The 12,500-nt window shown below is 38.6% G+C and overlaps 1 protein-coding gene and 1 long non-coding RNA gene across 2 annotated transcripts in view; one reads left to right on the top strand and one right to left on the bottom strand.

The window, feature by feature from the left end:
• LOC144972298 (uncharacterized) overlaps positions 1-12,500 on the bottom strand; it is a 175,832-nt gene that overhangs the window by 64,396 nt on the left and 98,936 nt on the right. The window contains exon 2 of the long non-coding RNA XR_013645337.1: positions 3,789-3,958. This is a non-coding gene — a long non-coding RNA (uncharacterized LOC144972298). The remainder of the gene's footprint in view (positions 1-3,788; positions 3,959-12,500) is intronic.
• The window catches only part of LOC144972297 (opsin, ultraviolet-sensitive-like), a 120,052-nt gene that overhangs the window by 50,527 nt on the left and 57,025 nt on the right, over positions 1-12,500 (top strand). The window lies entirely within an intron of this gene.

Raw genomic sequence — 12,500 nt, forward strand, 5'->3', positions numbered from 1 at the left:
GTGACGTCATCTTCGAACTATCTATAGATAGAATGCGCTTGGCTAAGAATTTCAAAACATTGCCATCAGGAAGTGGACCGACACACAAAACTATGTGTAACCTTGAACGTTTATAGGCTTGTTAATACAGTTTAGTGAGAATTACTCACGAACGCGGATGACAAAAAAAAACAATGACAAAGACCTAAGTGACGTCATCTTCGTTCTATCTATAGAAACAAACTAAACAAACTGCACAGAAACACAAAAAAAAAAACTCACAAAAATATAGCATCAATATTTACAACAAGAAGTAGAACAAAAAGGGAACGACAAAACCAACAGCAACAACAACATCATTACCATATGCAACAAAAACGCCACCACCACCATCAACAACAACAGCAACAAAAACCAAACAGAAAAACAAAACAAAAAACAAAAAAAAAACAAAAAACAAAAAACAAAACAACATAAAAAAACACCCCCAAAAACCCAAACAACACACAAACATAAAATGAAATAAACATAGTTAATGACAAAGATGAAAAACAGGCGTAAATATAAAAGAGAAAATTATAAGTCTTGAAAATCTACTTTCAATTCATAAATTTCAAAGCATTTCATCGCTGTTTTTTTTACCAAAGTAATTTTGGGACAACACCATTATCATTATTCGATTGAACGTCCCTTTAAAAGCTTTGCTTGTATAATAGTTTATAGTCTCTCTCTCTCTCTCTCTCTCTCTCTCTCTCTCTCTCTCACACACACACACACACACACACTCTCTCTCTCTCATTCTCTCTATCCCTCACTCCCTCACTATATAGCCCCACGCTCACTCTCTCTCTCTCTCTCTCTCTCTATCTCTCTCTCTCTCTCTCTCTCTCTCTCTCTCTCTCTCTCTCTCCTTCTGTTTTTTTTCTCTTTTACTCCCCTTCCTGTCTCTTAGCCAGATGAAAATAAGACATATATTTTAATGGTCTGGGGTAAATTGAATCCTTAGGTCTCGAGTGTATTACAAAAGATGAGACGCAATTAACTTAATGATGGTCGCAACGGATGGTGGTTGAGCTGAGGGTAATAACCTATGGAATTTGAACATTCTTGGTTCGGTATAACTTTGAAAAACGTTCTCTCTCTCTCTCTCTCTCTCTCTCTCTCTCTCTCTCTCTCTCTCTCTCTCTCTCCTCCCCCCCCCCCTCCCCAACAACAAAATAACAGAAAGCAACCAGAAATAAAAAAGAAAATACAACACAAAAACAAATGGATGGACGATTTTGATAAAAGGACTCTCTCTAGTTTTTCAGAGCCAGAGTTTATCCCAGGTTCTATAGCTTGAACTGACAACAGAAATTGCTTGTTATCCCCTGGATAGGACGCTAGTCGTTCGCAACAAAAGTACTTTACGCCAGATCTCTTTGACCTATCTCCCCAATCGTTGCCGGGTGGACGGGGGTGGGGGGAGGGGAGGGTCAGAAAAAAAAAATATCTCGACTCCACCCTGGATCGACAATCGCTCCTTTTGCGTGTGAAGCAAGTGCTCTACCGACGGAGCTACCGGGACCCCCGTACGAATAATGAACCACCGTGAGTTAATCAGCATCAGTCAATGACCAATGAGATGAAATAATTCATTATTGTTACATCGTCAAAGATCAGAGAACAATATAGAATAATACATAAATTGGTTTCCAACATATTATGATAATGGTAAAGTGTATGGTAATGATGATGATGATGATGATGATGATGATTATGATGATGATGATGTATCATCAACGACACCAATTATTGTAATAAATATTAACTCTATAACCACGAGTCTAATAGATAGTTCTTAGTTGACGTCACTCAGGCCTTTGTTATTGTTTTTTTTGCCATCCGCGTTTATGAGTAATGCTCACTAAACTGTATTAACCAGACTATAAATTTATAAACGTTCATGGAAACACACAGTTTTGTGTGTTGGCCCGTTATACTTCCGGATGGCAATGTTATGAGCTTCTTAGCCAAGCGCATACTATCTATAGACACGAAGCTGCTAGAAGCTGTGGACGGTATGACATCCGCTTTCAGATCGGAAAGTCCTGGGTTCGAGTCTCGAGCGAGGAAAAGTTGAGTCCACGGAAAATGGTCTTTACTTGTTCTTTCACCGTACTCAGGTGAAAAATAAGTACCTGGCCGTTAACGGCATTATCCCTGTCGGGGAAAAAATGTATTGTCTCGTACTACATGTTTCGTGTTGCTGTTGACCAGGAGCAATTTGTAAAGCGCTTTGAGCACGTTTAGTGGATATTGCGTTATATAAAAGCTCATTTCTTTTTCTCAAACTATGGCGCCGATTGCTTCGGGTGACTTGAGATGACTTTGCTTGGGACCTTTTGTAAACTCATTGAGTGAAATGATGCGCAATATATGATTGAGAGATTAATTGTCTAGAATTTACTGTGAGAGTCATAAAGCCGGCTATGTGGTCTAGTGGTATATATATATATATATATATATATATATATATATATATATATATATATATATATATATATATATATATATATATATATATATATATAAAGTTGTTCTTAATGAAAAGGTAAGATATGACATCTGATTTTGTTAAAACCGAATTGCGACTGTAAAGGCTTAAAAACTTGAGCTTTTAGATAGGGCAATATCCACTAAACAGGGCCGGGTCCCTGACCAACAGCCACACGTAAGATGAAGAACGAGACATGACGCCTGCTAGGCGATATTACATTTTTTTCCCGACAGAGACAACGCTGTTAACGGCCAGGTACTCATTTTACACCCGAGTACAGTGATCCGAAAACGAGTTGTCATACCACTAGACCACATAGCCGGCTTTATGACTCTCACAGTAAATTCTAGACAATTAATCTCTCAATCATAATATTATTACCCCACAGGGCCTCTGTACAATCAGAGAAAATCTATTCAACGAGATGGCATAAATTAAATAAAGTCTACATATCAATTAATGTCATCTATTCAGGTGAAATACTCATCGGTTCTGCCTACCAGATTAATCGTACCAACAGTCTATGTTGGAACTATGTGCAAACTTCAACGTTTGTAGTCTGATAGTGTGACTTCAGTGAAAACTAATCACCAACTGGCGATCTAGAAGCAATTACAAAGAGAGGAGTGACGATAACTTAATTCTTTTACATGGAAATATATTTCTACGGAGTTTCTTTGCTCAAAGCATGGAGCACTTTTGGTTGATTATCTCTTTTTAAAAGAGAGCCATAGAAAAAAAAGGAAAAAATAAGATAGTCTCTCTGAATCATTGGTGCTATGCGTGTAAATAAAATATCAACTTGTGTCGCAGGATGAATCTTAAAGCGTTTAAGTAAAATATCAACTTGTTGATCGCAGGATAAATCTTACACATAAAATTGAACAAAACCTTTAATTTCTATAGTCCGTTACAGTGAGGGACTATAGTAAGAACTAATCTTATTTAATATTGGGCGGATCAGACCTCTGCTGTCACCAGTTAAATAAAACATAGTGTGCAAAGCTCGTATGTAGACTTCAGAGTTTTGATCCGCCGATCGTGAAAATCGGGACTACAGAGGTTTGATCCGACGACCACCGATATTACCGCTTGGAGACAGCGGGTTATATGTTTTGGTGTTCTATTGAGAAGAATGAACAACGTATTTTTTAATCCTTTCCTTACCAATAATAGGAAAATTGTCACCTTCGTTACGATGCAACAGTTTTCTCATTCTGATTTCATATGTACATCAGACCATTTGAAGAAAATATTTGTTATACCTTACCTTACCGGAGTTCCGTCTCCCTACAGAGGTTGGATGTCATGGAACGTCATTCTTCACCCTCAATGGCCATTACTGAGCAGTTGATTATCTTTTTGTCAGTTGTTGCTTCCACATTTCCTATCCAGGACTTCCTTGGTTTGTCTTGTGTCTTCTTCCAGCTACTTTTCTCTCTAGATATAATTAGACAGATATAGAAATTATCACTGTATTGTGAAGCTTGTTTTGATGAAAAAAATATTTTGTATGGTATCAACTTAGTTCTTTTGTACTGTAGTGAAAAAAAAAATAAAATCTATTTTTGTATAACTAGAAAGAAGCTGACGTCACTCCGGTCATTGTTATTGTTTTTGCCATCCTTTTTTATGAGTAATTCTCACTAAACTGTATCAACCAGTATAACATAGTTTTGTGTTTTGGTACGTTCTATCCGGCTGGCAGAAGTTGTGAGCATTTTGGCTAAACACGCAGCATCAACTGACCAGTTAACTTTTAATTTATGTTTTAACATCTGGTGGTTCGTCGCTTCTTAATACCAGCTTGAAACCATGGGTTACATATAAAAATAAAATCTGTTGTCAGCGAACAACTGGAACTGGTGATAATGAACACGGAGGCTGTTTATTTTGTTGATTGACAAGGTGGCGGGGGAAGGGTCATTTCCGGTTGGCAGAGCTAGGCCACGACGATGGGTGACCAATGTATTCCATCTTGACGTTGATTGTCCGGGGTTGTTTGTAGTGGGTACTGACTGACCAGAATACAGTAGTAATCCAGTGATTGATTTGGGTCTTTCTGGAATCTATCATGACGACCCGCCACGAATTGGTCGTCTTTTTATTTCATCTTTTCATCTTCTTCCCCGTTTTAGTGCGCCATACACGAGTACAGCAAAAAAAAAAAAAAAAATGAATATAACTTTTTAGTCCATAAGACCATTAGACCCATGGATCCGGAGTTTATCCCGGGTTTTACGGCTTTGGAGCATGCTACAGATAGTTTAGTGAGATAGTTTAGTGAGAATTAATCACCTAATTGGCAGTCTAAAAGCAGTAATGATTAGCCGATTGACGTCAACTTCATTCTTTCTATAGTCAACATTACACATAAAGAGCTTCATGTATTGGCTACAACCCACGTGCACATATTTGGAGTTCTGATAGCCAAACGCAAAATTTTGCGTGTTTTATCATTGTGGTAATGGACAATATTTTACAAAGGTTTGTGAGTACGGATATTTCCATCGCAACAATGAGCCCATAACAATCTGGGTTATCAGACCTGCAAATGTGTAAATGTCGGTTACAACTATTCATTATTGATTTGCCAGCCACCATCGATGTGTATTTGATTAAACCACAGACGATTATAGGACTGAAGTGAGAAGGCGAGGAATACTCTCTCTCTCACACACACACACTCTCTCTCTCTCTCTCTCTCTCTCTCTCTAGAGAGAGAGAGAGAGAGAGAGAGAGAGAGAGAGAGAGAGAGAGAGAGAGAGAGAGTTGACCAGGGCTATCTATCTCTATACAATATTAATAGCAACAGGGAATGAAGTGAGTAGAAAAGTGCCAGAAGACAAAAAAGAATGTTAAAAAACAAAACTTTCGCGGCGATAGGGGCTAGAACCCGCGTATGACAAGTACGACTGGCCAGGGAGAGCGTAGCCCTACTGTCAGAGCTATCCACCACTACCAAAAAAAAAAAAAAAAAAAAAAAAAAAAAGTGGTATCAAACTCTGTGTCTATCTTGAACCGCTCTCCCCGACTTCTTCTTGTTATCAACAGAAGTGCCTGCTCCACTTACTTTTCTGATACAATATTAATATAACATTATGTTATAATACTCATATACTCCGACTAAATGACTTTTTATAAATTGTTTGGTCAGAAAACAAAATTATAACCCACCGTGTCGAACCGTAGCCTTCGTAAACTCATAAACGGACCAAAGAATAAAATCGAAAGTATATATAGTATGCGCTTGGCTAAGAAGCTCATAACATTGCCATCCGGAAGTATAACGGACCAACACACAAAACTCTGTGTATCCATGAACTTTTATAGTCGGGGTAATACAGTTTAGTGAGAATCACTCACAAACGCGGATGACAAAATACAATAACAAAGACCTGGGTGACGTCATCTTCGTTCTATCTATAGATGGAATGCGCTTGGCCAAGGAGTTCACAACATTGCCATCCGGAAGTATAACGGACAAACACACAAACTCTGTGTAACCATGAACTTTTATAGTCGGGTTAATACAGTTTAGTGAGAACAACTCACAAACGCGGATGGCAAAAACCATAACAAAGACCTGAGTGACGTCATCTGCATACTATCTATATGTTGCCCTGCTGACCGTGAACAGAAACCCAGAGCCACCCGAGTGCTTGCTTATCACCCGGAGTAAACAGCCCACACAGATCCTGAGCATCACACAATTTTAATACACGGTGTCGTCAGGTTTTGCGATGCACTTCCTTTATCAGTGTGTCAAAATATTGTGAGAAATGCTCACCAACTGGGCCTGACTTAGTTGGCCAGTTTTACTTCCGGATGGCAATGTTGTGAACTTCTTAGCCAAGTGCATACTATCTATAGACCTCGGAGTTTTGGCCCGCCGATCGTGAAAATCGGGACTTCAGATGTTTGATCCGCCGACCATCGATATAGAAAACACTTTTCTGGTCTAAATGTAAAAAAAGGCGTTTCCTCTCTTAGCGTCTGAATACTTATATTATGGTAATTGAAATTGGTCTCAGGCGGTCTCAGTAATATTACGCCAATTAACCCACATGCTCATCCTGCACGCGAGAATCTGCGTTTATGAATAATAGATTAGCTCTTTACAGGCATCTGCAGCTTTTGCATTTATTTGATGTCATGCGCTAAAGAAAAACACTTACAACATCCGTCAGCCAAAATTAACATACCAACACGCAAAACTGTGTGTAACGTTATGGATAGAACGAAATTGACGTCACTCAGCTCTTTGCTATTGTTTTTTTTAGCCAGCCATTTTTATGAGTAGTTCTCACCTAATTGTATTAATCAGACTATAAACGTTTATGTTTATACATCGTTTTGCGTGTTGGTAAGGAATATTCGACTGGTATTGTTATGAATTTTTCAAATTAAACGCAATGCATCAATAGTCTGATTGAAATAATTTAGTGACAACCAATGATCAAAATGGCTGTCTAAAAAAACAAAAAAAAAAACAAAGAGCTGGATGACGTCATCTTCGTTCCTTCTATAGATAGTATGCAGATGACGTCACTCAGGCCTTTGTTATTGTTTTTGCCATCCGCGTTTGTGAGTTGTTCTCACTAAACTGTATTAACCAGACTATAAAAGTTCATGGTTACACAGAGTTTGTGTGTTGGTCCGTTATACTTCCGGATGGCAATGTTGTGAACTCCTTGACCAAGCGCATTCTATCTATACGCTGCCCCCCCCCCCCACCCCGCCTTGATATAGAGACATATCGGGATAAAACCTTAGACTAAGAGCAAATATATCCGGATGACCCACTGACCGGTATTATAAAAGGATGGATCCGATTCTTCAAATGGAACAGTTAGCTTATAATGTTCTTGGACTTCCTCGCGTGAAATTTCCAACAAGTCCCCAATGCTTCCTTCACGACCTTGGGAGTTGGCCTTTGGAATGAATTCAAATTTCACAACGCAAGAGTTCAAGAATATTATGATTAAACCAATTCAATGACCTCACCTATAGAGAGAACGAAGTTGATGTCACTCAGGTCTTTGTTATTGTTTTTGCCATCCATGTTTATGAGTAATTCTCATTAAACTGTATTAACCGGACTGTAAACGTTCTTGGTTACACATAGTTTTGTGGGTTGGTCCGATATACTTCCAGATGGCAATATTGTGAGCCTCTTAGCCAAGCGCATACTATCTATAGATAGTATGCAGATGACGTCACTCAGGCCTTTGTTATTGTTTTTGCCATCCGCGTTTGTGAGTTGTTCTCACTAAACTGTATTAACCAGACTATAAAAGTTCATGGTTACACAGAGTTTGTGTGTTGGTTCGTTATACTTCCGGATGGCAATGTTGTGAACTCCTTGGCCAAGCGCATTCTATCTATACTTGACGGATGGCAATGTTGTGAGTTTCTCAGCCAAGTGCATAGAAGTTCACAACATTGCCATCCGGAAGTATAACGGACCAACACACAAAACTATGTGTAACCATGAACATTTATAGTCTGGTGAATACAGTTTAGTGAGTAGTACTTATAAACGTGGATGGCAAAAAACAATAACAAAGACCTGAGTGACGTCATCATCATTCTATTTATATCACGATGCTCGTTAACCTTGAAGTCATCTTGCAAGCTCCGTCCATAAAAAAACCCATCATCGGGGAGACTGCATTTCTTTGGATGATTAATTTATCATATGACCTGGGTTAAACTCACATAATCGCTAACAGTCTTTTCTTCTTAAAAAAACCAATTCTTATTGTCTCCTTGCCACTTCTGCACTCACTTCATGTCTTGTTATAGCTAAATCCCAATTAACCCAGAGGTTAGGCTGTAGGTGAGAAGCTTCGTTTATAAATAATAGATTAACCCTTTATCGGTGGGCTTGACTTTCTTCCCTTTTACATGTGATCTTTCGATTCAGCTTCAAAAACAAAGGGTATCTGAATGAACCATTGCTTATATGTAGCCCATCGTCACAAAACGGGATTACGTCGTTTTGACCAGATGGTCAAAACAGAATGTATAGATAGTATGCAGATGACGTCACTCAGGCCTTTGTTATTGTTTTTGCCATCCGCGTTTGTGAGTTGTTCTCACTAAACTGTATTAACCAGACTATAAAAGTTCATGGTTACACAGAGTTTGTGTGTTGGTCCGTTATACTTCCGGATGGCAATGTTGTGAACTCCTTGGCCAAGCGCATTCTATCTATAGATAGAATGCGCTTGGCCAAGGAGTTCACAACATTGCCATCCGGAAGTATAACGGATCAACACACAAACTCTGTGTAACCATGAACTTTTATAGTCTGGTTAATACAGTTTAGTGAGAACAACTCACAAACGCGGATGGCAAAAACAATAACAAAGGCCTGAGTGACGTCATCTGCATACTATCTATAGTGAAAAACCCTAGCCATCGTTAACTTTTATAGCCTGACACGAGAACCCTCTGAGACTTTCAGTTTGACGTCTGTTATTAGGATTGTGTAGCGTCTGGTGAATTGTCGTCAGTAGAGCTCAAGGAAACAAGTTACTTCATTGGTTGAACTCTTGAATACAACTCACGATTGTTTTCTTTTGTACCCAAAGACTTGTCTTATGACGTCATGTTTTGGCCAGTGTCAGGCAAAAAGTTTACGATGGCTGCGGACCCCTCCCGCCCCTCCCCCCCCCCCCACACACACACAGAAACTTGGGCTATGTTTCTTTGTTTTATTGAGTACAATGGATGTAGATTATGATCCTTCAGAGCCGTTCGATCCATGGGGCCTGAGTTTATCCCGGTTCCTATAACGTGAAACGGACAATAGCAATTATTGTTTGCTACGCTTTGGATAGGACGCTAGCCTATCGCAAAGTACTTTCCGGTATTTGCTTCGTACCTGAAAGGTACCGAGTTCGATCACCCGCTGCTGCGCTGTGTGGCCTTGAGCAAGTCACCTCGCCCTAGCTCAATTTGCGGTGCTGAACTGCGGCTGATGCCTGGGTAACTCCAGTTTTCCGTTGGAATAGACCCTAGATACAATTTTCCCCTATCGGATGTATAAAGGGAATTTTATTTTATTTTTAAAAAATATATATTTATTGTAAACGACACTTTTCTCGCATTCATTCACTGCACTCGGGTGTAAAATAGGCATCTGGCAATCCATGTCGATTAGAAATGTAATATCGCCTGAAAGGCGTCATGCCTCGTTCTAGATGCTACGTGTTGCTGTTGGGGTGTGTCACATTGTAAAGCTAATACTATATAATTTGAGGAGATGATTTTAAAAACCTGGTAGGGCGACATGCAGATAGAAAGTGAACTAATTCTATATATCAATCAAAAGGGAAGAAAAGTCTTGAAGTCACACCTTCTACTTTTCCGGTTCCTAAATCCTTGGAAATGTGTATGTGACCAGCTTTCATATAGGGCAATATCCACTAAACGTGCTGAAGGGAGCCCTAATATCCAATAGCAACACTTAACATTTAGGATAAGACATGACGCCTGTTAGGCGATATTACATTCTTTTAGACAGGGACAACTGTGTTAATGATCAGCTACTCATAATTTTATACCTGAGTACGACGAGAGAATGTGAGTAAAGAGCTTTCTTAATCTCGATCTTGGTCCTTTTGATTGTGAAGCGAGTGCTCTTCCAACTGAGCTGTCGGGAACCCCAGCAATATTCAAACTCACTTATTGTTACAAGGAAAAAACAAGAAATAATTAAGAAAACAAATCACAAATGTGATAAGAAATTTCCGTTGTTTGACAAGATAAGCTGCGAATGTTTATCAATACAAGTTGTGATAGGAACGATACAAATATGGCGGACACATTGACGTAGTCTGTAAGAAAAAAAAAAACCTTTTTAAAAATTTGGCCACAAAAGTCGCCCTTTAAATATCGATTCTTTAAAATGACTCCTCGTCCTGATAAAATTTCAAACCTAGGAATTCAAGGAAAACTTCAGGGTGGTTTTGAGAGTTTTTGACAAAATGATGTTAACTTTAATCAATCGATATTTGAAGGAAAAGGTTTTTTTGTTTGTGCCGAAATGTTAAAAAAAACAAACACGTGTTTTTTTTTATTCAGATCAGATTCTGTGGAACACGGACTAAAACCCTTTGTTCATTTTTGGCCGTAAAACTTATAGATAGTATGCGCTTGGCTAAGAAGCTCATAACATTGCCATCCGGAAGTATAACGGACCAACACACAAAACTATGTGTAACCATGAACTTTTATAGTCTGGTTTATACAGTTTAGTGAGAATCACTCACAAACGCGGATGGCAAAATACAATAACAAAGGCTTGAGTGACGTCATCTTCATTCTATCTATAATAAGGAGGAATGAAATCGATGTCTCCCGGCTTTATTATTGTTTTTTTTTTTTTTTTTTTTTTTTTGGAACGCTAGTTGGGAAATTCGTTCTTAGACGGCATTGTTGTTTGTCTCGTGGTGCTCAAGGAAACAAGTGATCCCATTCATTGAACTATTGAATATGACTCACGGATTGCTTTCTTTCGTGGAAAAAAGACTTGTTTTTTGACGTAATGTTTTGGTCAGTGTCAGGCTCTAAGTTTACGATGGCTACCGTCTGACCGAGTGTAAAGGTTACACAAAGTACGAGTCATCTGACGGCAGAGCATGTGAGTATTTTACTTGTAGGTACAGTACCAACAGGTGGATTAAAGTGGCCCTCAATTTGTTAAAAGCTTTTTAAAATGCGACTTATTTAGAGCTTCTGTTTTGTTTCAGTTTTAAGACGTTTTCGCCACTTGGTGTCTTATACCGTTATACGAAAGGAGAAAAAAAGGGAAAAAAACATAAGCAAAAACCGTTTCCTTGCCAAAAATAACAAAAGAAGTGTTTTGGTTATGGCAGTGTGTATGGCAGGTCATAGGTCAAAGAGAGGGAGTGCTGGTTTGAAGATAATATAGTGAGATGTAGATGAAGTCGATTTGCTTGTGATTTTAGACATTGATAGCTTGGTTGGTGGTCCATGGAGGTAAAAGTGAAAGAAAGAGAGAACGACAGGAAAGGAGAGAAAGAAAAGACAAATAAGCAGTAAGTCAGGCAGATTGAGAGATAGAGAAAGTAGAACCGAGAAGAGATGGTAATGTAAGTTGATACCCTAATTTACCCATTGGGGTATATCAATCCAGCAGGAATTGAGTTTTGAACTATCTGGGTTCGTGCAATTTTATATTTAATGGTGTAGATAGCTAGATATAAAGTAGAAATTACCCGATAGAGCCAATAACGATAAACAAAATAAACGTGCACATTGTTTACACGGTTTCACAATGATTAATGCGTTTCTTAATACTTCAATTATTCCACTAGCAGGCCATAATGTGAGCCAAATTCTTTTTGATACATTGCACATCGTCTTTTAGACTTGTATTTTTTACAATATCCATCAATGCTTACAGACAGGTATTCCCTCTACCTCGAGTTCAACAATACAATGCTGCATTTAATGCTATCATCCAGTATCTAACCAGGCTCAATTTCGCTTACCATTTTAACTTTGTTACAAAACAAAATAGGCCACCGATTTGGACATCAAACGTTTAGTTGAGCCACACATCGTAACATCAGTTTTAGTGATTGTCATAAAATTGAATGTCTCTTAATTATTATTTTTAAAAAACAAACAAACTAAGTGAGGCTACATGGGCTTGTGGTATGTTCCGTTCAAAGCGATGCATAGTTGAGTCCTTGGGAAATGCTCTTTACTCACATTGTCTCGCCTTATTTGGGTGTAAAATGAGTACCTGGTCTTTAACAGAGTTGTAATTGTCGGAACAAAATGTAATATCACCTAACATCGGTTCATGTCCCATCCCACATGCTAAGTTTTTCTGTTGGTTAGAGACCCTTTGTAAAGCGATTTGAGCACGTTTATTGGATATTGCGCTGTACAAATGCTCAAGTTTTTGGTCTGAATCACATTCTACTTGGCTACCACTTTA

Source organism: Berghia stephanieae, chromosome 5, assembly GCF_034508935.2.
Source record: "Berghia stephanieae isolate SIO BIC M18660-M18661 chromosome 5, UCSD_Bste_1.3, whole genome shotgun sequence".
NCBI lineage: Eukaryota > Metazoa > Mollusca > Gastropoda > Nudibranchia > Aeolidiidae > Berghia > Berghia stephanieae.